Source organism: Neofelis nebulosa, chromosome 13, assembly GCF_028018385.1.
Source record: "Neofelis nebulosa isolate mNeoNeb1 chromosome 13, mNeoNeb1.pri, whole genome shotgun sequence".
Classification (NCBI taxonomy): Eukaryota; Metazoa; Chordata; class Mammalia; order Carnivora; family Felidae; genus Neofelis; species Neofelis nebulosa.
In genome coordinates, this window is record NC_080794.1 from 70267407 (window position 1) to 70292864 (window position 25458).

A 25458-nucleotide genomic window follows, 5' to 3' on the forward strand; every position below is an offset into this window, starting at 1 on the left:
CTGGGTTTGTTGTTGTTGTTGTTGTTGTTGTAATAATCCATTAATTAAATATTAATTTTCTTTAAATTCATTAAATTTTCTTTAAATTAATTAAATATTTTTATGTAAACATTTTAGTAGAACCACCTATGAAAAGCCAGTATTATTACGTATAGATTTAAAAAGTCAGAATAGGGGTGCCCATTTGGCTTGGTTGGTAGAGCTTATGACTCTGGATCTCAGGGTCATGAGTTTGAGTTCCACATTGGGCGTAGTAAGAGATTACTTAAAAATAAAATCTTAAAAAAAAAAAAGTCAGAATAACAACAGTAAAGATTATATGATGACATTCTAGCTAAGTGTTGCTACCCATAAAAAGGCTCTAAGGGGTGCCTGCATGGCTCTGTTGGTTGAGCATCTGACTCTTGATTTCGGCTCAGCTCATGATCTCACTGTTGTGAGGTTGAGCCCTATGTCAGATTCTGCACTGGGCATGGAGCCTGCTTAAAATTCTCTCTCTCTCTCTCTCTCTCTCTCTCTCTCTCTCTCTCTGCCCCTCCCTTGCTCACCAGAGCATGCACACACTCTCTCTCTCTCAAAGAAAAAAAGAAAAGAGAAGAAAAGAAAAGAGAAAAAGACAAGAAAAGGCTCTATGCCTGATGTTGCTTGTTGAAAAAGGAATGTTTCCTGTTATCAAAAAAGGGAGGAGGGAGGAAAGATCGAGAAAGATTAACAAGTGTGGAGCTCTAGCACCATAAATGAAGCTTGTTCCTTGATAAAGATCACAGGAATAAAAAAAAAAAAAAAGAATCATAAAGTATGTACATTTTTTCTCCCTGTAATATAATGTGGTGTACATGGGGTTATGGCTCTGTACCATGTAAAATAATTTTAAGTTCTACCTGAAATCACCTGGAGGATGCATGCATAACACACTTAGAAAGTCACTGTACAGAGATTAAGAGCATGAGTGGGCTCTGGACAGAGAACTGGACCTAATATTGGCTCATTCATTCCAGAAATGTGTGTTGAGTACCTCCTGGGCATGTCAAGTACTGGAGTAAAAGGTAAAATAATAAAAGAGCTTTCCTTTATGGGCCTTTTTAAACATTTTCATAACTGAGGCGCCTGCATAGCTCAGTTGGTTGAGCATCCAACTCTTGACTTCAGCTCAGGTCATGATTTCACGGTTAGTGGGTTTGAGCCCCACGTCAGGTTCTATGCTGGCACTGTGCAGCCTGCTTTGGATTCTCTCTCTCCCTCTCTCTCTGCCCACCCCCACTCTGTCTCTTTTAAAGTAACTAAATAAAAACTTTTAAAAAATTGTAACCACATTTTATATACATACCAAAATTTACCATTTTAACTGTATTTAATTTTACAACTTAGTAGCATTAAGTGCATTCACAATGTTGTGTAACCATCTCTCTCTTTCCAGAATATTTTTATCATCCCAAACAGATATTCTGTATCCAATAAACAATAACTGCCCATTCCTTCCCCTCAGCCCCTGGTGATCTCAGTTATACTTTCTGTTTCTATCATTTTATCTTTTTTAGGTACCTTGTGTAGGTGGAATCACACAATATTTGCACTTTTGTGTCTGGCTGACTTCACTTATCATAATGTTTTCAAGGTTCATCCATGTTGTGGCATGCATCAGAATTTTATTCCTTTTCACATGTGAATAATATTCCATAGAATGTGTATACTGCATTTTGTTTATGCATTCATCTTTTGATGGACACTTAGGTTGTTTCCACTCTTTGGCTATTATGAATAGTGCTACTATGATCACTGCTGTATAAATATCTATTTAAATCCTTGCTTTCAATTCTTTTGGATATATACCTACTTCCTTCATGGGTCTTGCACTTTAAGAGGAAGTAAGAACAGATAAAGTTCAACTTTTGAATAGCATGTGATCAGGACCCACATCCCATGACAAAGGAGCACAAAACAGCCAGACAGAACCCAAGTGGAGGAGATTCCAGGAGGGAAAAAAGGAATGGCATGGATGAAGGTTCCAAGTTAACTGAGTTCATAGTCAATTAGGAAAAAAGAGAAATCCAGGAATGTACAGAATGGGGGACAATGAGATTGAAGGAAAGGCAAGAAACTGATCCCACAGGGATTTAGAGGCCATATTAAGATTGTCAAACCTCCCAAATACCCACATGATCCTCTCCTTCACATTATTCAGTTCTCTTAATGGAAATGTCACATTCTCACAAATGCCATATTTGATCACCATATGCAGACTAACATGTTACCCTCATCAGCTTCCAGTCCTTAATTTAATTTTTCTCCATAGCATTTATAGTCCATATATATGTGCTTGTGTGTATGCGTGTGTGTCCTTCTGCCCCCAAGAGTAAAGGTTCCATGATGTAGAGGCTATGTCCTTTATTTAATTGCTGCATCCCAAGACCAAGGACTGTGGTACATAAGTGAGCTATAAATATCAGTGGAATTAGTGAATGAATGAACCAATGAGTAGGTGAACTGACCTTGAGTAACTTATTTCCTTTTTTAAATTCAAGCACCTCTTCTAGATAGTTGTGTGGATGAAGTAAAATGTGCATAAAACGCAGAATACAAGGCCTGGAACATACTAAATGCCCAATAAACATTAGCTCATTGAATTTAGAGAAAGGGACATAAGCAGCAAAAGATTGAGGGAGATAAATATAGAAAAACAAAACAAGATAAAATTATCCATTCATTATTTGTTTCGGTGAGAACTTCTTCCTTGTATTAGACCCATCCATCACAAACAAAAGGAAGCAAAATTAAATAAAACCAACAAATACAAGTTGGACTTTTGACTGTCAGGGAAAATAATAAAATAATAGGAATTAGGCTGATGTTGAATACAAGTAGAATTTAAACCTTTGTTTCGTAGAATCAAATATCAGAAGTCATTCCTGAGTTTTGCTTTCCTACAATGATTTATTGGTTTCCACACAAACTGGGGTGAATGAGTGAGTGAGTGTGTTTGTGTGTGTGTGTGTGTGTGTGTATAAAAAACATACCTGTGTCAAAATACATAGAATCATACGATACAGTTGGAGTGATTTTGAGCAACATGATCCAGTTGAGAATAATAATAGTCAATCTTGATTCCTTTGTAGTACATCGAGAGACATAGAATCATCAGAAAAATCAGGAAGTTTGAAGGCATTTTTCATACCTCGTCCTCACTCTGCAAAACACTTCACTCTCTACTCTTGGGGATTTATAAACTTTAGTGATGCTTGTTTCTAATTTAATGAAAAACAAAAATCAATAATACAGCACTGATCAACACGGACCCTGGGAATAAAAAAGAATCATAACATGCAAGTGTTAAAACACATATAAAAGTGAGGATAATGAATAAGGTATTTTAACTGTAGCTTTTGGCTTGGAACTGATAAGAGATAATACTCTCCCACAAGGAAAGGCTGTCATTTCATACCTACTTTGTGGAGCTGGCGATAATTCTGAGGCAGGTTGCAAGGACTATGACTTACTTTGCCAATTTCATAGTTACCCTTAGATCTGAGGAATAAAGGCTCAAGGCTCCTTATAGAACTCATTGGGTTTTTCTTGATTTTCTAATTTATTTATTCATAAGCTCTACTTTCTACTTGCAAGAGGAATTGGAAATGTTTTAAAGCACACTTTCTTATGTACCCACCAGAGCAGTGTTTTACCACTCTCCCAGCTTTGGGGGAAGGATTGGATCTGGTTCTGTTGAGTTCCAGCAAAGGATGGCTCTGGATATGGGTGTGGTAAGGTAGAAGATGAAGGGATTCTCATTTAATGTATCAAAATGGAAAATGATTTATTATGAGAATTTTATTTATTTGTACCCCATTTAAAACTCCCACTGTAATAGGTATATACTAGACCAGTGGTTCTCACACTTAGATGATTGCCGGGGTTGCTTGGGATCAGTTGTTCAGGACCCAGCTCTAGGCCTTCTTTTTCTATAAGTCCGGAGTCAGGTCTAGGAATCTCAGTATTTAACAAGCACGGAGGTGAGTCTGCTGGGCTGGGAACCATATTTTGAGAAATCACATAGTACTCAAAACTTGCTGATTGATTTCTTAATATTTGTGCATTTGGAGAACATTTTACATTACAGACAGAATTAGAAAAAGAGACATTATGATACCCTGACTTGGGAAGGTCCATATTACAATCTATTATAAACGTTCTTTTAACAGTTGACGAAGAGCACAGTTTGGAGAGGACAATGGACTGGGCCGATGTCAAAGAGGAGTGGGAGAGGTAGGAAGAACACAACACGTGTGGGTCCTGTTCACAATGGCTATTTATTGAGAGGCCAATTATCATTAAGAAACTGTGTTAAATCACATGCTGTTGGGAAAAAAAAATAACATGATAAAGAAAGAAACAAAAGTTTGGTTTTGCTACCAAAGTCACAATGAGAAAGCTATTGAGATGTAAAGAATGAAAGAATCAAGGTGAAAACATAAGGATCTGATTTCTCTTTTAGCTAGAGCCAGGCCATGTGGGGGAGATGGGCGTGTATGTGTGTGTATGTGTGTGTGTGTGCGCGTGCGTGTGTGTACATGCAACAGACTGCCGGGAAAGGAGAGGAGGGTCATCTTCATGCAGAGAACAAGCTGAATCAGTATTGATCAAAGACTGACATCAAACATGCAGCCTCCATAATTAAACCTGCTGTTTGTAAACCCTCATTAGAAAGCAAGAAAGATCATTATGAGTCTCTCAGGTCACAGGTATTAACTCCACGTCATTGTAATTTCCAGTCCTTGGTCGCTTTCTGCCACATCCTTTTGCTGCATCTCAAAGTCAATTTGCAATTTAACGTCGTGGGATCTGCCAAAGAAGTTACGTTCTGTCACCAAAGTTGCAAGTAAAAGTCATTAGTGTACGAAGCACTAAAAGTCAAGGTGAAGCATGAGGATCTGGTTTCATTTCCACCCACAGTCAGGCAATGTGAGAGTAAGGGCCCGGCCAGTCTAGGGGCGTTGGGTGTCACTGTGCTTGTGTGCAGTTGATAAACCTCCAGGAAAGGCGATCGACATCCTCTCCTAGAGAGAGTTGGCACTGAAAAAAAGCTGTATCAAATATATGCCCTCAATGATGAAACCTGCTCTCTGTAAACCCCTTTCAAGAGGAGGAAGCTGCATTGGGAGTTTATCAGGGACATGTGTTGGCTCCATGTAGTTTTAATTTCCAGCCCTCAGTCACTCTCCAGCACATCCTTTCTCTGCCCTCTCAAGTTCGGTTTGCGATTTAATGCCGTGAGGTCTGCCAGTGACGAGGTCTTCCGTGTCCTGAGTCACATGGAACAACACGCAGCTTTCTGTGCAAGGACCTTACCCATAAAACACCAGCGGCATTAAGCCATCAGACTCAAAGAAAATCACATTTCATAAATTCTAAGTTTAATCTATATGTAAATTTAGCCACCATTTTTAACGAATAATAATTCATGAGTATCGATGTTTACACTGTTTGGCAATGTTTTTGTTTTTTATGACTTTAAGGAATGATCCAGATACAAACAACATTCTTTTATTTTATAAAAAAAAACACGTGCTTGGTTCCCTGAAGAGATGCATAATAGAGACCCATCTCCGACTTTCAGGGGGAACAAAACCACCAAGATGTTTCCTGAGCTAAGAAGAAAGAATAGTGATACTAAACAGAAAGCTACCAATGTTCAGGATTTTACATTAAAATTTTACTAAGGAAAATGTAAAACTTTCCTGCAACTGCACACTTTTTTTTTTTCGCAGTAACTATAAATCAACAACAAAAAGCAACCAGTAAACACTGAAACATTGGGACTGTGCAGACACAGAATTATGTTCCAAGAACCAAACAAGAGATCTTTTTATTCTTTGCATCATAAGAATCTGACACATTAATTCTAATACTCCAATGATACTGTTCTTCCAGCAGCTACTGATAAATACTGACTTGGAGAAGAAGTCTCCTGTTGAAGAGGAGTAAATAGTGTGGTACCAACTACTATAGGCAGTAATCTCCAACATTTCCCTAATATATTAGAAGTTGTTTCCCTCGTTTGTGCTATCTTTTTTCTCATTCATGTAACAACAGACGAACTTACTGTTATCAATTCAATCCTAGATTTCTTTCATCTTATTGCTAGAGCATCACCTAGAGCTTGTTCTCTGCATTGGTGAGCAGAGGGGGAAACAGAATGTGGGAAAGACATGACTGTGTTTTAGAAGTATTGTCTCAGAAGTGACAAACATCACTTCTATTTATGTTCTATTGGTCAGTAATAGTCAAAAATTCATACTGGGCATGCAGTGTTCTAGCAGGCTGGCAAATCACTTTGCTGCAAACTAATGGCCGCTATGAAATGGAACTGCACAATGGTGGATATTGACTGCAATGGTGACACAATGAGTATCACAAGATTTTGTCTAGTATTATCCCTTTCAAGCATAGATATAGATCAGCATCATTAAGATTTGGTGACTTTATTTAAAAATGCAGATTAATTGGCCTCTGAAAAACAGTAACAACAAAAAACATGTGATTTAATAAATGTGGCAGGGTCCAGGATTATTATGTCCAGAATCACCGAATTCTAATTTGTCCTCTATCTCTAGTCCAAAACACAGCCAAATCCACATGAAAATGCCCACAGCATCCTGTAACTTGAAATTTACATGAAAATCCTGAGTTGGAGGCCCATGAATAAGTATTTTAATAAATTATCTGGAAAATAATAATGCCTAGCCTAACATTTTTTGGCTGTTTATTAAATGCCCATAAGTGTCCTAAAGGTTTTATTTATACTCCAATTTATTTGGTTGACTCAATTATTTTCTTATTTTTTAAATTTAATCTTCAAGAAACTCAATGAGGTATTATTATTTCCATTTTATAGAGAAAAAAACTGAGGCACAGAGGCTAGGCTGCCCAAATTTATTCTAGAAAGTGTCTAAGCTAATTCAAACCAAAGCTGATCGAACCTAGAGCTTTCATCTTCCTCAGTATCCTGTACTTTGTTGATTTTGATGCATATGAAAGCCTGAAAACCACTGACTTAAGAAATAGAGATGCAGGGCCTTCGGACATAAGTAGTCTAAAGAGCACTTTGAAAAACACTGAAATAAATTTTAAAAATATTCCTTACTTTTGCTTTCAAACTCATGTCCCCAATCTTGACATTTCTGAATTCCATATCTGTATATTCAAATACATTTTTTACATGTCTCAGTTCAACTCTTCATGCCATAGAAACACTTCAGAAAATCCTCTGCTAATTTCTCTTTCTTCAGTGCTCCCTTCTGCCTTCTAGACAGTTGAGCAGATCCGAAAAGGAGGCCATCATCCTTACCTTTCTTTCCCTCATCATCAACCTTTCCTGACATCAGTGATTCCTACCACTTTCCTATGAACTCTCTAGCAAATTCAGCTCGCCTCTTCTGTAGGCCATGCCATCATTATCACCATCATCATCATCATCGTCATCACCATCATCATCATCACCATTAGCTGCAGCATAACCATCATCATGATCATCAACATCATCACCATCATCCTCCCTGGACTTCTGCAATTGTTTTGCATCTTGTCTCCCACTTATCCCCTCCAAGCCATTCTTCACACTGTGACAAGAATGATCTTGAAACATGGTGGCTGAAGTCCTAGGTGCTTGTCATTTCCCAAATAACACTGCATGTGCCATCCTTCCTATCTCCCTGGCCTCAGCTCAGACCACTCTCCCATGACACTTATAGTCCAGGCACGTTGGCTTTCCTTTAGTTCTTCCAGCTGCCCACATTCCTTTAGCTTCCCATTTTCACATGTGTCTCTCACCTGGAATGCTCCCATGAGAGGAGTATAAATTTTGAGTAACTCCAGTCCTCAGCTGTCTCATCTACAAAATGGGAATAAAATAACCTTGGATCATGGTTGTCAAAACTATGAAATACAAGTATTATATATTTGATAAGTTTTAACTTCCCTAAATGTGTTCAAACATTTTTAGATATCTTCTAATCATTATATCAAAACATATTGAATGATATATTCCTTCCCACCATTTCACCAGTTGTAATTTCATGGAATCTCAAGGTTAGAGGTGTCCTTGAGAGAAACTGTTTATCTCATTTCAGAAATTTATTAAAATTATCACAGATCTTGCTGTGAAGCATTCTTCTTGAAATTTTTAATTGCTATCTAGTTAATATCCTTCAGAATGTTGCATCTTTCTAAAAATGTAGGTGTTGGATAACTATAATTTTCAAAATTACTACTTTGTTCTACAATCCATCAATGAGTTAGTAAAAATAATTAATGGAATTTTCACATTTTTCTGGGCCCTGACAGGGGGGAAAATATTACAAATAAATGAGCAAGTAAAGGAGCATTAATTAGCATCTAATTTGTAATAGCCGAGTTCAGTGCTCAATAATTTGAAAATTAGTTGAACTTTTATGTTGATGTGTAAGGTACAAACATAGCCAAGTTCTTGTTGAGAAAAGATTAATATTAACCTAGTAAAAACTCTCAAGACTAATTTGTCGAAGAAATAAATGTATGTTATATAAGGGTTATCAGTAGTATAATCCAGCAAGAAGGATGTTATCGTATCATGTGTGTGAAATATGGAAGTGCAGAAAGACAGACAGATGAAGAGAAAAAGAAAGAGAGAGAAAGAGAGAGAAGGGAGAAACTGTGAACAAATGTTGGGAAATGAATAATAGTGAATGGGGGATGCATGACATGTTTGTATCCATCTTGCAACTTCTTTATACATTTGAATTATTTCAGAATAACATTTGCAGAATCTGGACACAGAGTATTCTTTTAACCTTTTCATAAATATAAAATTGTTATATAATTTTTAAAAATTCCATTTTGTTCCTGAAGCACTTTCATCCATGTCCAAACTTTCTCTACTGCAGTCCATATTGTTTAATACATAGTTGACCCTTGAACAACAGGGATGTTAGGGGCATCAATCTCCCACACAGTCAAAAATCCACCTAAAACTTTTGGCTACCCCCCAAACTAACTACTAATAGCCTACTGTTAACTAGAAGCCTTACCAATAATATAAAGTCAATTAACACATATTTTGTCTATTATTTGTATTATATATTATATTCTTACAATAAACTAGAAAAGAGACATGAAAATGTTATTAAGAAAATCATAAGGAAGAGAAAATACATTTACACTACTGTACTGTATTTAAAAAAATCCATTTCTAAGTGGACCATCACAGTTCAAACAAACCCATGTTGTTCAAGGGTCATCCGTATTATATGATGTTTTAATTTATTATTATCTGTTTCCCTTACTAATGTAAGTTTGTGAGGCTAGGGAGTTTTTCATTTTATTGGCAGCTATACCCCCTGAATCTTGAACAAAGAAAGCTTCAATGTAACAGAGCTCAAAAACATACCTGAATGAATGAATGCTTGAATGAATGAATGAATGAATAAAGAAATAAATCTATAATATGGTGGTACTGAGGATCAGTATAACATATTTACATCATACACATATATGAGGCACTTAACACAGAGTCTTAAGTGCTTGATAAATATGAGTTATTTTTACTGAGTAGTTCAGGAGAGTTAGATTTCCTGCTGTGCCGTGGCAAGAGATTAGGCTGAAGCCAGGGTCAAGGGCTACATCTGGGAGGGACACATAGCTCATAATAGTGGAGGGAAACTTCTTTATTCCAGGGCAGGTGAGGAAAGGTTTATTCAGAACCGTTTACGTGAATTTCCCTGTTATGGGTTGAATCGTTTCCCACAAAATGCCTGTGTGGAAGTCTTAATCCTTAGTACCTCCAGATGTGACCTTATTCTAGAGATAGAACCTTTGCTGAGGTAATGTTAAAATGATGTCTTAGGGTGGCTATAATCCCGTGTGACTGATGTTCTTGCAAAACAGAAGATATGGAGACGGACTTACATAACAAAGAATGTCATGTGAACATGAGGGCCGTCTCCATGTCAAAGACGGAGATCTGGAACAGGCTCTCCCTCACAGCCCTCAGATGGAGCCAACCCTACCGACACCTTGATTTCAGTCTTTAGCCACCAGAACTGTAAGGCAATAGATTTCTATTTTTTAAGGCCCCCAGTTAGTGGAACTGTTAGGGCATCCCTAGAAAAATAACACAATCCTCCCAGTCATCATTTTGGGGATAAATAGGAAGCATGCTTCACTAAAGCAGGGCAAATCACTTAACCCTTCTGTGCTCCAGTTTTCTCTTCTCTAAACGGGAGATAATGCCTGGTAAACAAACCTCATGACTCTACACCAAAGAGAACATGTGAAAATGTATAAGAGAAATTGAGGATAAATAGAAAGAATATGAAGAATAGGGCACATAAGGCACGATATGTGCCTTCTAAATGCATAGGAGTTCTTTTATTTGTTAGAGCTTCTTAGAATATTCATGACAAGTAACTCTCTTATCTAAGGGAAAATACTGTAATAACAATTCACCTACCCTTTTCCTAAGCACCTGGGGAAATTCTCCAGTTGTGAATGGACACATTAATGAAATGCGATATGGACAAAGAATGCTATCTCTATGGTCAACATGGCATTTTTCTCCCACAGAACCAGTGAAATGTGAAAAAGTCTGCCCTGAAAAATAACTGGCAGTGAAAGAGGGGCCAACCACTTATCCTACTCTTGGGTGGACACAAATGATTGAAGGGCTTAAAGGGTGAAGGAAATTGCCCCAGGGAGACCGAACCCTCGAGAGCAGGCTACTGACCCTTGATTGTCTGAGACCCAGTGAATTTTGTTGTTTCACATACATGAATGAGCATGGTGTTTACAGCCTGAGGTAGCACAAAGAAATCAGTACTTAACCTCCATTTTTAAATTAAACAAATGGAAAACTGTGCTTTCCAAATCTATTAGCACCTTGCAATTAAGTCCTTAACACAGGTTCATTAGTTGACTACCCCATCTTTTAAGGAAAAGAAATCGCTGACAGTTCACTTTTAGGCTGAGTGTTGTTAGCCTTTCACCTAAATTGTGAGCTCCTGAGAATTGAGTACTTAAAGATTCTTGAAGAGATGCTTTTTGTTTCTTGGTGTCAGTCTGGTGCAGGATGAAGCAAGGCCACATCAGCAAGCAAAGATCTGGGCTGCAAAAGTGTCACAAAACTGTGAGCTTCATGTCCAGAACTGTGGTTTATTTTGATATTCACCCCTAAAGAGCATAAAGGAGTGCTTCTTAATACTCTTTTTGCTAAATTAGGGGCAGCTAAATTAGGCTCAGTCAGTTGAGTGTCCAACTCTTGATCTTGGCTTAGGACATGATCTTACACTTCATCAGATCAAGTCCCGTGTCAGCCTTCGCACTGTCAGCATGAAGCTTGCTTGGGATTTTCTCTCTTCCTGTCTCTCTGCCCCTCCCCTGCTTGCTCACTCTTGTTCTCTCTCAAAAATAAATAAATAAACATTTAAAAAATGTATTATTTTTGCTAATTTGGTAACAGACACATATATGTGAATCAACAGGAAATGTTAGAATGTAAAGAAGAGAGGCAAAATGTAAGAAAGAGAAAATTAGTGTTTGTCGCTCCAAGTCTTAGCAGTCAATGTCTTCATGCCTGAAACCTCATCTTCACATTCATGAGTTTTTCCTTATTTCTTTCCCTCCAATCACCATTCCATTAATACATATTCTCAAGAAGGAATCTGAAACTCACGCACAAAAAGGGGTAATTGACTGATGAGCCAACTTAATGGGCATCCTAGAATCTTAACAGGAATTCTTAATTGAACTAAGCTAGACAGTTTTGACTTTCACAATCCATAAATGGGGGGTGATGCATGGGAATTTTTGGGACTACTGAGTAGAGTCCAGGGAGCCTGTTAAATATCCTACAATTCACAAGGCAGACCCCCTCCACAAATAAAAAGAAGAATTATTTGAGTGCACATGTTAATGGTGATAAAGTTGATGAGGCTGAGAAATCCTGGTCTAAGGGAAGAAAGTCTAAGCAGTGTAATTCTCAGCATATCTGGCAGTGAAGAGAGGAAGAAAGACTATTTGTTGAGAAGAAATCAAATCTCATCTTCACAAGGTATCACAGCGTGTACTGACAGTGACAATCCCTTAGAGAGGCAGTTTATGTAAGCAGTAGAATACAATCAGATCTTCACCTTCAGACGAGATCGGGCGCGTTCAGGGTGGTATGGCCGTAGATCAGATCTTCACCTTCAGAAGGGAGGGTCAGCATGGCAGCACAATGGCTGAGCCTTCTGTGGGCCTCAAAGCCTGATTTCATAGTGTGGTATTGGTGTTCTTTCCAATTGTAGGACCCTTGGCCTTGGAGTCACATCTGTTTCTCTTAATTTTGTGATTTCCATACAGCAAATCTCAGTTCTCATCTCCACACTGCCCGCTGCTGGTCCTTCCGGGTGGCTAAAACAAGGCTCACATATGTCTTTAAGTCCATGTTGTCTCATCTGTAGAACAGATATAAGCCACAACAATAAAAGTAATTCAGTGAGTGAGTTTCTGTAAAGCCTGAGAAGTAGGAGTTGCATCTCACTTTTAGCCTTTACTACCAATTTCATTGTTTTTAAGACTGTAATTCCAGTATACTTAACATACAGTGTTATATTAGTTTCAGGTGTACAATATAATGACTCAACAGTTGCATATATGACTCAGTGCTCCCCAAGACAAGTTTAATCTTTTTTTTTTTAATTTTTTTTTAACGTTTATTTATTTGTGAGACAGAGAGAGACACAGCATGAATGGGGGAGGGGCAGAAAGAGAGGGAGACAGAATCGGAAGCAGGCTCCAGGCTCCGAGACATCAGCCCAGAGCCTGATGCGGGGCTCGAACTCACGGACCACGAGATCGTGACCTGAGCCGAAGTTGGACGCTCAACCGACTGAGCCACCCAGGCGCCCCATGACAAGTTTATTCTTAATCCCCTTCCCTTTTTTCACCCATCCCCTCCTCCTATCTTCCCCTGGTAACTGTTTATTCTTTATAGTTAAGAGCCTATTTTTTGGTTTGTCTATTTTTTTTCCTTTGTTCATTTTTTCCCTCTTAAATTCCACATATGAAATCATATGATATCCATCTTTTTCTGACTAGTTTATTTCATTTAGCATTATTCTCTTTAGATCCATCCATGTTGTTCAAGTAGAAAGATTTCATTCTTTTTTATACCTAATATTATATATATATATATATATATATATATATATATATATATATATATAAACTTATATAATAGCATTTTATTTATCAGTTCATCTATCCATGGACACTTGGGCTCCTTCCATAGTTTGGCTATTGGAAATAATGCTGCAATAAACATAAGAGAGAATATAACCCTTTGAAATAGTGTTTTCATATTCTTTGGGAAGATACCCACTAGTGCAATCACTGGATAGTAGGGTTTTTTAATTTTTTGAGGAACTTCTGTACTGTTCTCCTCAGTGGCTGAACTAGATTGCATTCCCAACAACAGTGCAAAAGTGTTCCTTTTTCTCTACCTCCTTGTCAATACTTGTTGTTTCTTGTGTTTTATTTTAGCCATTCTGACAGAGTGAAGTGATATCTCATGAAGGTTTTATTTGCATTTCCCTGATGATGAGTGATGTTGAGCATCTTTTCATGCTCTGTTGGCCATCTGTACGTCTTCTTTGGAGAAATGTCTGTTCATGTCTTTTACACATTTTTTAATTGGATTATTTGTTTTGTGTGTGTGTTGAGTTGTATAAGTTCTTTATATGTTTTGGATACTAACCCTTTATCAGATATGTCATTTGCAAATATCTTCTCCCATTCGGTAGGTTGTCTTTTAATTTGGTTGGTTATTTCTTTTGCTGTGCTGAAGCTCTTTATTTTCATGTAGTTCTAAGAGTTTGTTTTGCTTTTGTTTCCCTTGTCTCAGGAGACATATCTAGAAGGATGTTACTACCACCTGTATCATTCTGAGCTAAATGCTCCACCCTCAATCTTCTCATTTGTGAGATGGATCTCATCTATATCAATAGGACATTTTAAAGATTTAATGGGAAAAGGAAGGAAAGGATGAGCTCTAATCTGGTCACATTTTAAGTGTCTAATAAATTATATTGCTGTTGGGATCATTGTTGTTATCATTGATAATCTTTTCTATTGATTATCATTCATTGATTCATTGATTATTTGGTTTACTTGTTCATTCATTCATTTGTTTGACCAACATCTGGTAAGATCGTGCCATAGCCTAGGTATTATAGAGACAAATGCTTCAAAATGCCTCTTTCTTTGCCAAAAATACTTTGTGAAGCTGATACTCTAAACTTGGGAGAAGCGGACAGAGCTAGCCAGTGTGGGGATGAATGAAAGTAATCTGTGCCCGCATGTCATCTACTCCCAGAAAACACATAAAACCATCTTGATCCACATTGGCTTTCTCTTAGCTCTTTTTGCCTTGCCACCTTTGTTGTTCCTTCTGGGGCTTAGTTCAGCATAATGCGATATTCTTTATTGCAAAAATACTTCCCCATGCTAACTTAGGTAAACAATCTTATTAAACCTGATTTAGGCAGAAGGAAAGGGCTAGAGAAAGGAAAAAGACAGGAGAGAGAGAGAGAGAAAGAGAGAGAAAGAGAGAGAGAGAGAGAGAATGACACTGCCTTAGGTTAAATAAAGTACAGATTCCTGTGGTGATCACTTCCCCCAACTACCTCTACTTTTATTCCTCATAAAAATTATTTGATAGATATTTAAATTTTATTGCTACATAAGCAACAGGCACCAACAGTGACATACAACGATACACACTTTTTTCTCATGGTGTGGATCAGATTCAGGCTGTTGGGTCCACTGACCCCCCTACTTCATGCTGCAGTCTATAGTGCATAGTCAGCTGGGGCAGTCCTGACTGACATGAGTTCATTCTGGGGCCCAGACTGAAGAGGGAGGAAACTCAGAGAAAACTCTCCTGAGAGATGCCAGGAATGAAAGATGGTAAGTGGAAACACACCAGGGCTTGTAAGGCCTAGAGTTAGAAATGGAGCCTGTTACCTATTCCCATACTCCACTGGGCAAACAGACGACAAGGCCAAGCATAAAGGCAAATAGAAGAGTATGCTCCACATTTTTTTAAAGACTGGAAGCAGGAACTTGGAAAAAAAGATCAAGAAATGTATTAAAAAATAAGGGCTAATAAAATGCTCTTGCATATAACCTATGGGCTGCAATGTCCTGAGAAATAGTTTTAGGTCCAACTGATGTAACCCAATATGTCAGCCCTGGCCACTACCAATTTGTTTCATTTTATCAACAGGAAATGGCAGGTGAGTTGAAAGTTTTTCAAAGAAAAGTGCTTCACCAAACTGTTCTCATCCAAAGAAATGGTCGAAGAATAATACCTTGTCTTGTTATTGTGGTAGCTAAACATTTTTACTGAAAACATTATCGGTAAAGCATACATAATCATATTGCCTAGCTCACAGGCTATATATAGGAAGTAAGACCATGAATAAGCAATTCTTAGCATAGGGCTTGGCACATAAGTACCCAATAAGTATTAGCCAATAATAACAATGATAAACAGCATACAAAGATTTATTCAACCTATGTTTTATAAGCACCTAATATGTGTAAGACACAGTGATAGATTGTGCCAGAGAGAACAAACCTCTGCTTCCAAAAACCATGTACTAAAATTAGAAGGTGGGTTAAGAAGCTCTAACCTGTCATCATTTTTTAATGGCATGCTTTCTAACCCAATATATGCCCTCTTTTCTCTTTTGTTCCCCTTTATGCCTATTTCAGTGGTTCAATCACTGGTAATCAAAATAGCCCAGACTAGCAGAGAGAACAGGCTGACCTTACTACTTAAGGGATTGGCAGAGGCAGGATCAATAGCACTGAATGCGGTGAGTCAGGTAAGATGTCACAGAGGAGGTGCCATGTGAAGTGCAGTAGGACTGTCACAAGCAGGTATCAGTGACAAGCAGTGGAGGTGTTCCAGGTAGGAAAAAAAACAGGCTAGACAAGAGGAAGAGACGCCTTCAGGGTAGGGAGGGTACTTGGGCCCCAAGCACTGGAGAGGAGTCTGACCCTTCCCTCCCACAGATGTTTACATGACTGTTTTCCTATCTTACTGGTGTCAGCTTGGGTTTCATCTACCCAGTGGCCTAGACTGATCACCTTGCCTAGTGTCCCCAGTGAAACTGTACCATATTTTTGTTTTACATATTTCATAGCACTGATAGTCTCTGAAATTCTCTTATTTGTCAGTGTGTTTATGGCCTGCCTCTACTTGGGTATATGCGCTACCTAAAAATAACCCTATTGTTTCTCTTGCTCCTTCTCAATTCCCTGTGATCACAATAAAGTTCATGGTAAAGACCTATTGACACAACAGATGAAGAGCTGAGGAAGGATAGAAAGTAAAGCTGGAGTCAAAAATCAGAGGCTGTGCTATATCAGAAGCGTGACTATTAAAAAAAATAATTGGTAGGATGGACTTCATTAAAATGAAACATGCTCTATAAAAGACAATGTCAGAGAACGAGAACGGGAGAAAATATTTGTGAAAGACATATATGATAAAGGACTGGTATCCAAGATAGAAAAAACCCTTTAAACTCAACAATAAAAAAACAAACTGATTTAAAAACGGGCAAAAGGTCTTAACAGATATCTCATCAAAGAAGATTACAGAACTCTCATTCATTGCCGGTGGGAATACAAAATGATCCGACTACTTTGGAAGACAGTTTAGAAGTGTCTCCCAAAACTGAACATACTCTTATAGTTCAGATATCATATAATATATGATACTTCAGCAATCATACTCTTTGGTATTTACCAAAAGGAGACGAAGATTATGTCCACACGAAAACCTGCACATGGATGTTTATAGCAGCTTTATTCATAATTACCAAAACTTGGAAGCCACCAAGATGCCCTTCAATGGGTGAATGGGTAAATAAAGTATAGTATATCCATACAATGGAATACTACTCAATGCTAATAGAAATGAGCTATCAACCTGAAAATATATGGAGGAAACATAAATACATGTTACTAAGCAAAAGAAGCCAATCTGAAAAGGCTACACACTATATAATTCCAGCTGTATGACATTTTGGAAAAGGCAAAGCTATGGAGGACAGTAAAAAGATCTGTGGTTCTCAGCGGTTGTAGGGAAAAAAGGATGAATTGGTGGAGCACAGAAGATTTGGGGGACAGAGAAACTACTCTGTAGGATGCTATAATGGTGAGTACATGTGATATACATACATTAAAACTCATAAGAATGTATAACACCAAGATTTAACCCTAATACAAATTATGAACTTTGGGTGATAATGAGGTATCAATGTAGGTTCATTATTTATAACAAATTTACCACTTTGGTATGGGATGTTAGTAGTGGGGTAAGCTGTGCTTTTGTGGGGGTAGGGGGACATGGGAACTCTCTATACTTTCTGCTCAATTTTGCTATAAACCAAAAACTATTCTAAAAGAAGAAAAAAAAAAAAAAAAACCTCAGAGAATACAGGATCTGGACTTTGACCAAAGTCTATGCTCCCTCTGATTAGATAATGAGGATCTGGCATTTCTGAGAAGGGGAGTATAATTTTCAGAGCTCTGTTTTTGGCTGGTTTGTATGTATTCAAGAAGCAGAGGCTAGGAATGGACAGAGGGTCATGAGAGCAGTAAGGTCATTGTCAGCAAGTGAACAAAGAAGAGAAGTTTATCTAACATAGGGAATGGTCTATGTGAGCCCAACTATTTTCCTTGATGAGATGTCTATACTGAAGGAAACATCAACCGATTTTTCCGTCTCTCAGGACTGGCTGCTTTGCAAAAGACTTATTTTCAGACATAAGTTTTGAAACTAGAAAGTACCATCTTCCACCTGAATCTACAATGGTTCTTTTCCCCCAGGGAACAAACCCATTTCTATCCTGACAGGTTTTTTTTTTTTTTTTGTTTGTTTGTTTGTTTTGTTTTTTAAACAAATCATGTTACTCACTCTTGTTTTCCTTGCTTTTATATTTGGTTGAGTGCATTTCTCTCTATTTTGATTATTTGAAGGTTTTGGAGATTTAGCTAAGTTGACAGGTGTATTAGCACAATTATTCCCACTATCTTATAGCTTATAATTTTGTGGCTATATAATAATTTACTTATCCCACTTTTTCTGTTGAGGATCATTTAAGATGTTTTAACTTTTTTTCCCAATCACATACAAGAATTTAATGAACAGTCAAGCATACGTCATCTTTTCCACATGAGTGAAAATTTCTTCAAGGAACATACGAAAGTTACTAGGGCACCTGGGTGGCTCAGTTGGTTGAGATTCCAACTTTGGCTCAGGTCATGATCTCGCAGTTCATGAGTTTGAGCCCCACATTGGGCTCATTGCTGTCAGCCTGTCAGCGCAGAGCCAGCTTCGGATCCTCTGTGTTCCTCTCTCTGTCCCTCCCTGGCTTGCGCTCTCCCAAAAATAAATAAATATATATATTTTTAAAAGTATGTATATAACACAATTTATTTAATATTGTCATTTGCCCCCCAAAAGAATGTACCAGCTCTCACTGTATGGATTTTGAAATCTGTCATATCTGTGTCTAGCCCTTTGGCATTATTTGACTTTAGATTTATGTAAGTATCAGGGGTACAGAATAATAGCTTTCTATTATTTTAATCTGCCTTTCCTTGATAACATGTCAGATTGAGCACATTCTCATGTACTTATTGGCCATTTGTCTTTTATCTTTTGTGAATGACATTTCCATATATTTTGCCCATTTTTTTCATTGGGTTGTTTATCTTTTTCTCATTTTGATTTGTAGAGGCTTTCTATAAATTCTGGATACTTAGCTTTTGTCAGTTTTATGCATTGCAAATATCTTCTCAAAATCTGTTCCTTGTCTTTTTACCTTGTTTATGATGTCTTTAGATGAACAGATGTTCTTTATTGAATGGATTCAAACTTATCTATTTTTTTTCCTTTATGGTTTGTCCTTTTTTATGTTGCTTAAAAAGGAAAATCGTTGCAAACCTAAGATTGTAAATATGTTTCACCTTTTATTCAAAATGTTTAAAAGTTTTACTTTGTGCAGTTGGTCTTTTGTCCACCAGAATTTAATTTTGCACTATCTTAACTTTGTTCCTCTTATTATACACCCTTCATGAAAGTACCCTCCTTTATTGCCTCAATAAATCTTGATTTGTTATAAGACAGCTTAATTCCCACTTTCCTTATGAAGCCATCTCTGAGCTCTCAATCTTTTACTGACTTCTCTCTCCCTGGACTGCTAAAACATCTGTCTCTGAAATTGTGATGATTTTTATCTGAATACTGGGAGTTTAAATACATACCTGCAATGTCCAGACAGGTAACTCAGATAAGTGAAATGGGTCAGAATGAACATAATTAGTGGGGAGTATAGAGACTGTGATGTACAACAGAGCTATGGCCTACTCACGGGTGAAACTGCTACACAGGTTTGGTCAATTATTGCCATGGAAACCATTGCCAGATTTGTCAGATCTTCTGATTTTCATTTTAAAAAGACATAATGAATTGAAATTTTTACAATTCAAATTTTAAAATTTATACAAAATCTTCTAAGTTTTGAAGTTGACAACAGTTTGAAATGTTTCAATGAATAATATGTGAATCCATAATATACAATCTAATGTGCTTCTCCACCTTTTTTGGCATGATCACCTTCTTTAAGGAGTCTTAATTTTTTTCCCCCTAATCACTTACCCATGGAATTAAATACTAAAGAATTTCATAATCACAATCAGATTCTGGGAGAGAATTTAGAGGAAATGCTACAATGTGATCAGGATGCTTTCCCACTTACTGAACATGTTTCATCCCAGCCAGACCCACACCCTCAGAAAATGGCAAATGGACAAGACCTCCTCCTGAGGGCAAAGTTGTACCTCCACTCTTGTGGATAGAATGCAATCACCTCCAAGAACTTTTTGGTCACTGGCCCAAATGCTAGGGAGAATAGTTTCATATTCCTCAGAAAAGCAACAGAGGAGTACAGAGAAGTAGACAGAACCCCCTTTGTCTTCCACGGAAACCCATTCTCCTTTGGAAGATGTTCTAGGCATGGCCAGTGGGCTTTTAATTTAATCTTGGTTCCTAAGCTTCAGTTTCTTCACCAAGTCGGACTCATATACAGCCCATGGACTACTTTAAAGGTTCTTTTATCTGGTGAAATCAGTCCTAGAACAGGAATCAGAATATTAGCTTCAAGTCTGTATGTGTCCCTGGGAGCTAGGTGTAAAGTATTTTGTCACTCTGTTCTTCAGTTTTCCCATATGCAAATAAGATGAGCCATAAGATCAACCCCAAGTCCAGCGTCTGCAGAGGACTTAGCACACGTTGTCAAGAGCACTGACTCACAAGTCTATCAGATGTGAATTTGACTTCAAAACCTTCAACTCTGTGGCTGGATGTTACATAGCTTCTTTGGACAGTAATTTCAATGAGTGTAAAATGTTTACAAACATAATTCTTATTCATTTGATCACTCTGAAGTTCAACTGAGATCATAGGGAACAGCTCTGTGATATAATTAACTGGTTAGTAGGTATGCGACAACTTGTACCTATACAAGGCCACAAAGATATTACTTCTTTTTTAAAAAAATATTTTTAATGTTTATTTTTGAGAGAGAGAGACAGAGTGCAAGTCGAGGAGGGCAGAAAGAGAGGGAGACACAGAATCCAAAGCAGGCTCCAGGCTCTGAGCTGTCAGCACAGAGCCCGACCTGGGGCTCAAACTCACAAACGGTGAGATCATGACCTGAGCCAAAGTCAGACCCTTAACCAATTGAGCCACCCAGGTGCCCCGGTATTACTTCTTAATTATCATTGCTACAGGATGTTTTATTTCAAACCTGAATTAAACATGCTTTACTTGCTCCTCAAATTTTCAGATTCGCATGAGAGGAACTTTTTCAATAGAATCTCCTTTTCCAGAAAAATATGGATAATTCTCTCCTTGGAGACTATACTTTCAATCCTGTCTTCCACACTCTCTATCTGGGCAAGGGGCCAGGGAACTTGCAATGGAGTCTGGCAAAAGTATTTCCACCCAGAGGCAGCAGAGAACATCACAATGCCACTCCAAAAACCTGTACACACTCGCACACAAATAGAAAAGGCCCAAAACTTTTACAGGATATTTCCTGAGTGTGTCTGTGCCCTCTTACATCTTTGTTTGCTGGTTGTCTAAGTATATCTCTGCAATTTTTAGTCTTAATTTTTCAATAGCTTTCTTGAGATATAATTAACCATGAGGTTAATTCTGTAATTCTGCTTTCTCTTTTTGAGTATCTCCAACGGTCTTGCTGTACGTTTGGGGCTAACTTGATACATGTGGGCTTTTGTATGCATCCAAACATGCATGTGTTTGTTTATTTGTGTCTCAATACTTACGTCTGTGTGAACTGTATCTGTGGATCTCTTTCCTATGAGATCTCTGTGTTTATGTGCACCTGAGTGTGCACATGTCTAGGAACCTGTTTATGAGGTTCTAGGAATGAATCTGTGTGCCTGAATATGTATCTGTAGCTGTGTGGCCGAAGTTTCTTTTCTTTTTTTTAAATTTTTTTAACGTTTTTTATTTATTTTTGAGACAGAGAGAGACAGAGCATGAACGGGGGAGGAGCAGAGAGAGAGGGAGACACAGAATCGGAAGCAGGCTCCAGGCTCTGAGCCATCAGCCCAGGGCCCCGAACTCACGGACCGCGAGATCGTGACCTGAGCTGAAGTCGGCCGCTTAACCGACTGAGCCACCTAGGCGCCCCATGTGGCTGAAGTTTCTAAACATGCTAGTGTTTGTCTCTCTGTTCCTGCTCTGTGCTGTGTGTGTTTTGTGAACCCCTATCAGTTCTGAGCACTTGTATGCCACTTTTAGTTACAAATGACGAGGTCGGGCAACGGTGATTTGGCCCATCAATGTTGCTAAATTGTTCTAACAGGCATGGTGAACACCACAGGGGAACAATTTTAAATTCTGATTTTCTTCTTTTACATTGGGACCTATATCCTCCCCCTCAAGTTGATTTTGGGAGGATGCTGAAAGACAGTGATTGGTCTTAGGTGGCCCCAGTCATAAGAAGTTGTAAGGGTCCCCAGGTAATTCTCATGTGCAACACAAGTATAGAACCTCTCTACCAGTAAAGTGGCTAGGTCTCTGCCATTCTTCCGGAAATCTGCAAACTGCTTTCCTTAAAGTTGGCATTACTTATGTCACAGTGGTGAGGGAGGTTAATTTGAGTACTTTATTGGTTGTGAAAAAGAACTTATCCTCCCTTTGCCTGTGGAGCAGGGAAGTGTCCCAGGAGACTAGAGCCTGTGTGCTAACAGCTCCTCACAGCTGAGGAAGAGCTCCAGCCCCCTCCTCCCCAGCCCAATCCTCCTCCTGTTCCAGCAGACACGGGGCTCCTTTTATGAGTACATCTGTCTAATTAGGCAGATGTAGTGCTGCCTTAATTTCCATATAAATCCTTCAGACCCACAGTGGGTATTTGGCAAATCCAAAGAGAATTTACTAGTATCATAAACAAAATGTTTTGTTTAAAAAAAAAACTGCATGTTTTGCAACATCCCTTTAATGGAGAGGCTCAGGAAAGAGAAAATGCAGAGTGGTGCAGAGTGGAGACCTGAAGTTAAGAGGGAGGGAGAATCCAAGAACAGGGAATGAGAAGAATAAAATCTTTGCTATTTATACCCTGAGAGACAGGGACATCCATGAGCCACAAAATAACAATTTAAAAATTAAGGGAAAAAAATGAGCCCTTTTCTTCAGGTTACAGACCCCACTTATAGTAATAGGACCCTCTGGAGTGAGAGACTGATTGCTAACTCTTTCCAAACTCATCACCCCCCAACCACCCTCCATGGAGAGCTTTCGCAGGTCCTGAGAATTTTAATTCTGACACTCACAGCAACGAATTCAGGAGGGTAGCAGACTTCCACTCACTGAGACTAGAGAAAGTTGGATTCCTTAATATCCTCACTATCCACTACTACAACTAGACGTTGACATGAAACACGGTAACTGCTCAATAAATATTTGAGAAAGAAATAAATGACAGGTCTGGCTTTAACAACCTAGTGGGTCTGAATTGGTTACCTGGAGGTCTCTCTCTAACAGAATGGAGGTGAAATAATCAGTGAGAAAGCTCTCTTAGGTCTCTAAATTGCTCACAAGGGAACTATTATGTGAAATAAAGTATTCCTAAAAAAAAAAGACAAAAATTTAAGAGGACAGAGGTAGAAGTGGAGGATATGAGTCAGTGTTTATTAGCATAATTTAATGATGCTTACAGATGCTTACAGAAGGAAAATAAAGTGGGGAAATACCTTAATACCACAACCCATCTGGAAATTTCAGTCATATTTTACACAGTACTTTATAGCTTCTAAATATGATTCAGTTAAAAAGGTTTGGGTTGGTAAAAATAATAGCTAACCTTTATTGGATCACCTAAATGTACTAGCACCATGATTTACATAAAAGCTCCCATTTCATTTTCATTTTCCTCAGTAGGGTTGGTTTATGATGCCACAATTTCACAGGTGAGAAAAATTAAGCCTTGACAGGTTAAATTACTTGCCTAAGTTCACACGACTGGTAGGAGAGAATCTAGACTTCTAAAACAGGTCAACAGACTTTAGAACCCATATGATTAATCACTATACTCTTTGACTTGACTTTATCGACCACAGAAGTACCAGGTGCCAACATTTCTGACATCTACTGAAGTCTTGATTGACCATTACTGAGTATGATGGAGAAGCTTGTATGGGAACTACCTCAAATGCATATGATTCACATTTCTTATATACCATGATTAAGACACTTAGATACAACACAAGGTATAGAGTGTCCACAAGTTTGGGAATACCGTATTGTGGAAGGCATGAGATTGCTTGGCTTGGTGGCCATCCCACAGAATTTTATAGCTATCCCTGGGACTGTTGGTTTTATTTTTGTTCTTTTACAGTTGAGGTTCCTGCTGCTCCAATACCTGGAGAAATTTTTCAAGTAACAAACTAGTCAGTGATGAAACTAGGATGAGAATTCAGTTCTGCCAACTCCCTAGCTACAGACCTCTGGATGATATCAGATGTTTAACCTTTTTCATGAGACATTTCAGAGATGGAGAGAGAATGTGTTGACCTGAGTGATCTCTGACATTAAAATAGCCCAGGAGGTTTCTATCCATTGATCCAAAATAAATTCTTAATAGAAGGATTAATCTTTTTTCTCAAATGGGAACCAAGAAGAACTCTTTCCTCTTCTCCAGGCCTTAGCATTTATAACACGGGGGGAAATAGTTACAAATATTTTGCAGACTTATTCCTTAGACTGAATCCCTAGGAGTAGCCCCTGCCATTATCTTGGCCTCTGATATAGAGTGGTAGACTCCGGAATATGGGGAAGTGTATTTATCCTTATACTCAAACAACATCATATCTCAGCATCACAGTAAGAACAGCCAAAACAAAAGACAAACAAGTTTTTTTCTAATTGTGGTTTCTTGAAACCTTCCCCCAAATTACCAAAATTTTAGGATTTTCACACAGGATTATGTGGTCTTTCAAATCAGGCTATCATTAGAAATTAGTACAGCAATTTGCTAAATTGATCCTACTTCCCATTAGACACAGCTTTTATCCGACCAATAGTCTGTTATACACAACAGTCCCCGGACTTAACACCACGTGCAGCTGCTTCATTTTAAAATGAAATGAGCTTCAATTTATTGAGGAGAAATCTCCTTTAGAAAGAAAGACAACAAAAAGGATCTTAAGACAATTGAGATGAAGATACCCCGAATTCTAGGTTAAAACTTGGCATGTTTTCGAAGGTGCTAATCTGAGTTGCCATTAGATAAATGATAATCAACATCTTGTTCCTGAGGGGGAAAGGTAAAGAGTAGAGGGAAGTGAACAAACGAAGGAAGCCATCAGGAAGGGGGAGGGAAGACCCTAAAAAAATTCCTCTGCTCGGAATCTAGCACTTTGATATACAACTCATTTCTATGTATTCTTTTATCCCCAAGTACATAGTCAGGATTCAAGGAGACTGAAAGTTCTTTTATTCCAAATATTACTCGTTAACTGTCTCTGACACATTCTGACCACATAGTTGTTTAGCCAGTGATTAAATAGCACCTGGAATGTTAAATGTATAGCCTTGTTCCTCAGTTTATCCCTTCTGTAAATGTCCTTATGATGCCTCCTCCTGAACAAAGTTCAGTGGGACTCTCAACTATTTCAACAAACATGAAACATTGTCATTTTCACTAGAGTGATTTGAAAACTAAAAGAGCAAGATATCATTCTACAACAAGTACATTAGCAAAGAATATGTCTCAATGATGATACCCAATACAGATTTATAACTTTTCTTGATCCCATCAGAGATAGGATTACAAAGCAATTAATAGG

The 25458-nt window shown here is 38.0% G+C and overlaps 1 long non-coding RNA gene across 1 annotated transcript in view; it reads right to left on the bottom strand.

Moving 5' to 3' along the window:
- Nucleotides 1–5383: 5383 nt before the first annotated feature.
- Nucleotides 5384–25458, bottom strand: part of LOC131493347 (uncharacterized) — a 29028-nt gene continuing 8953 nt past the window's right edge. The window contains exons 2-3 of the long non-coding RNA XR_009252579.1: nucleotides 12208–12458; nucleotides 5384–12152 (exon numbers count right to left, since the gene is read on the bottom strand). This is a non-coding gene — a long non-coding RNA (uncharacterized LOC131493347). The remainder of the gene's footprint in view (nucleotides 12153–12207; nucleotides 12459–25458) is intronic.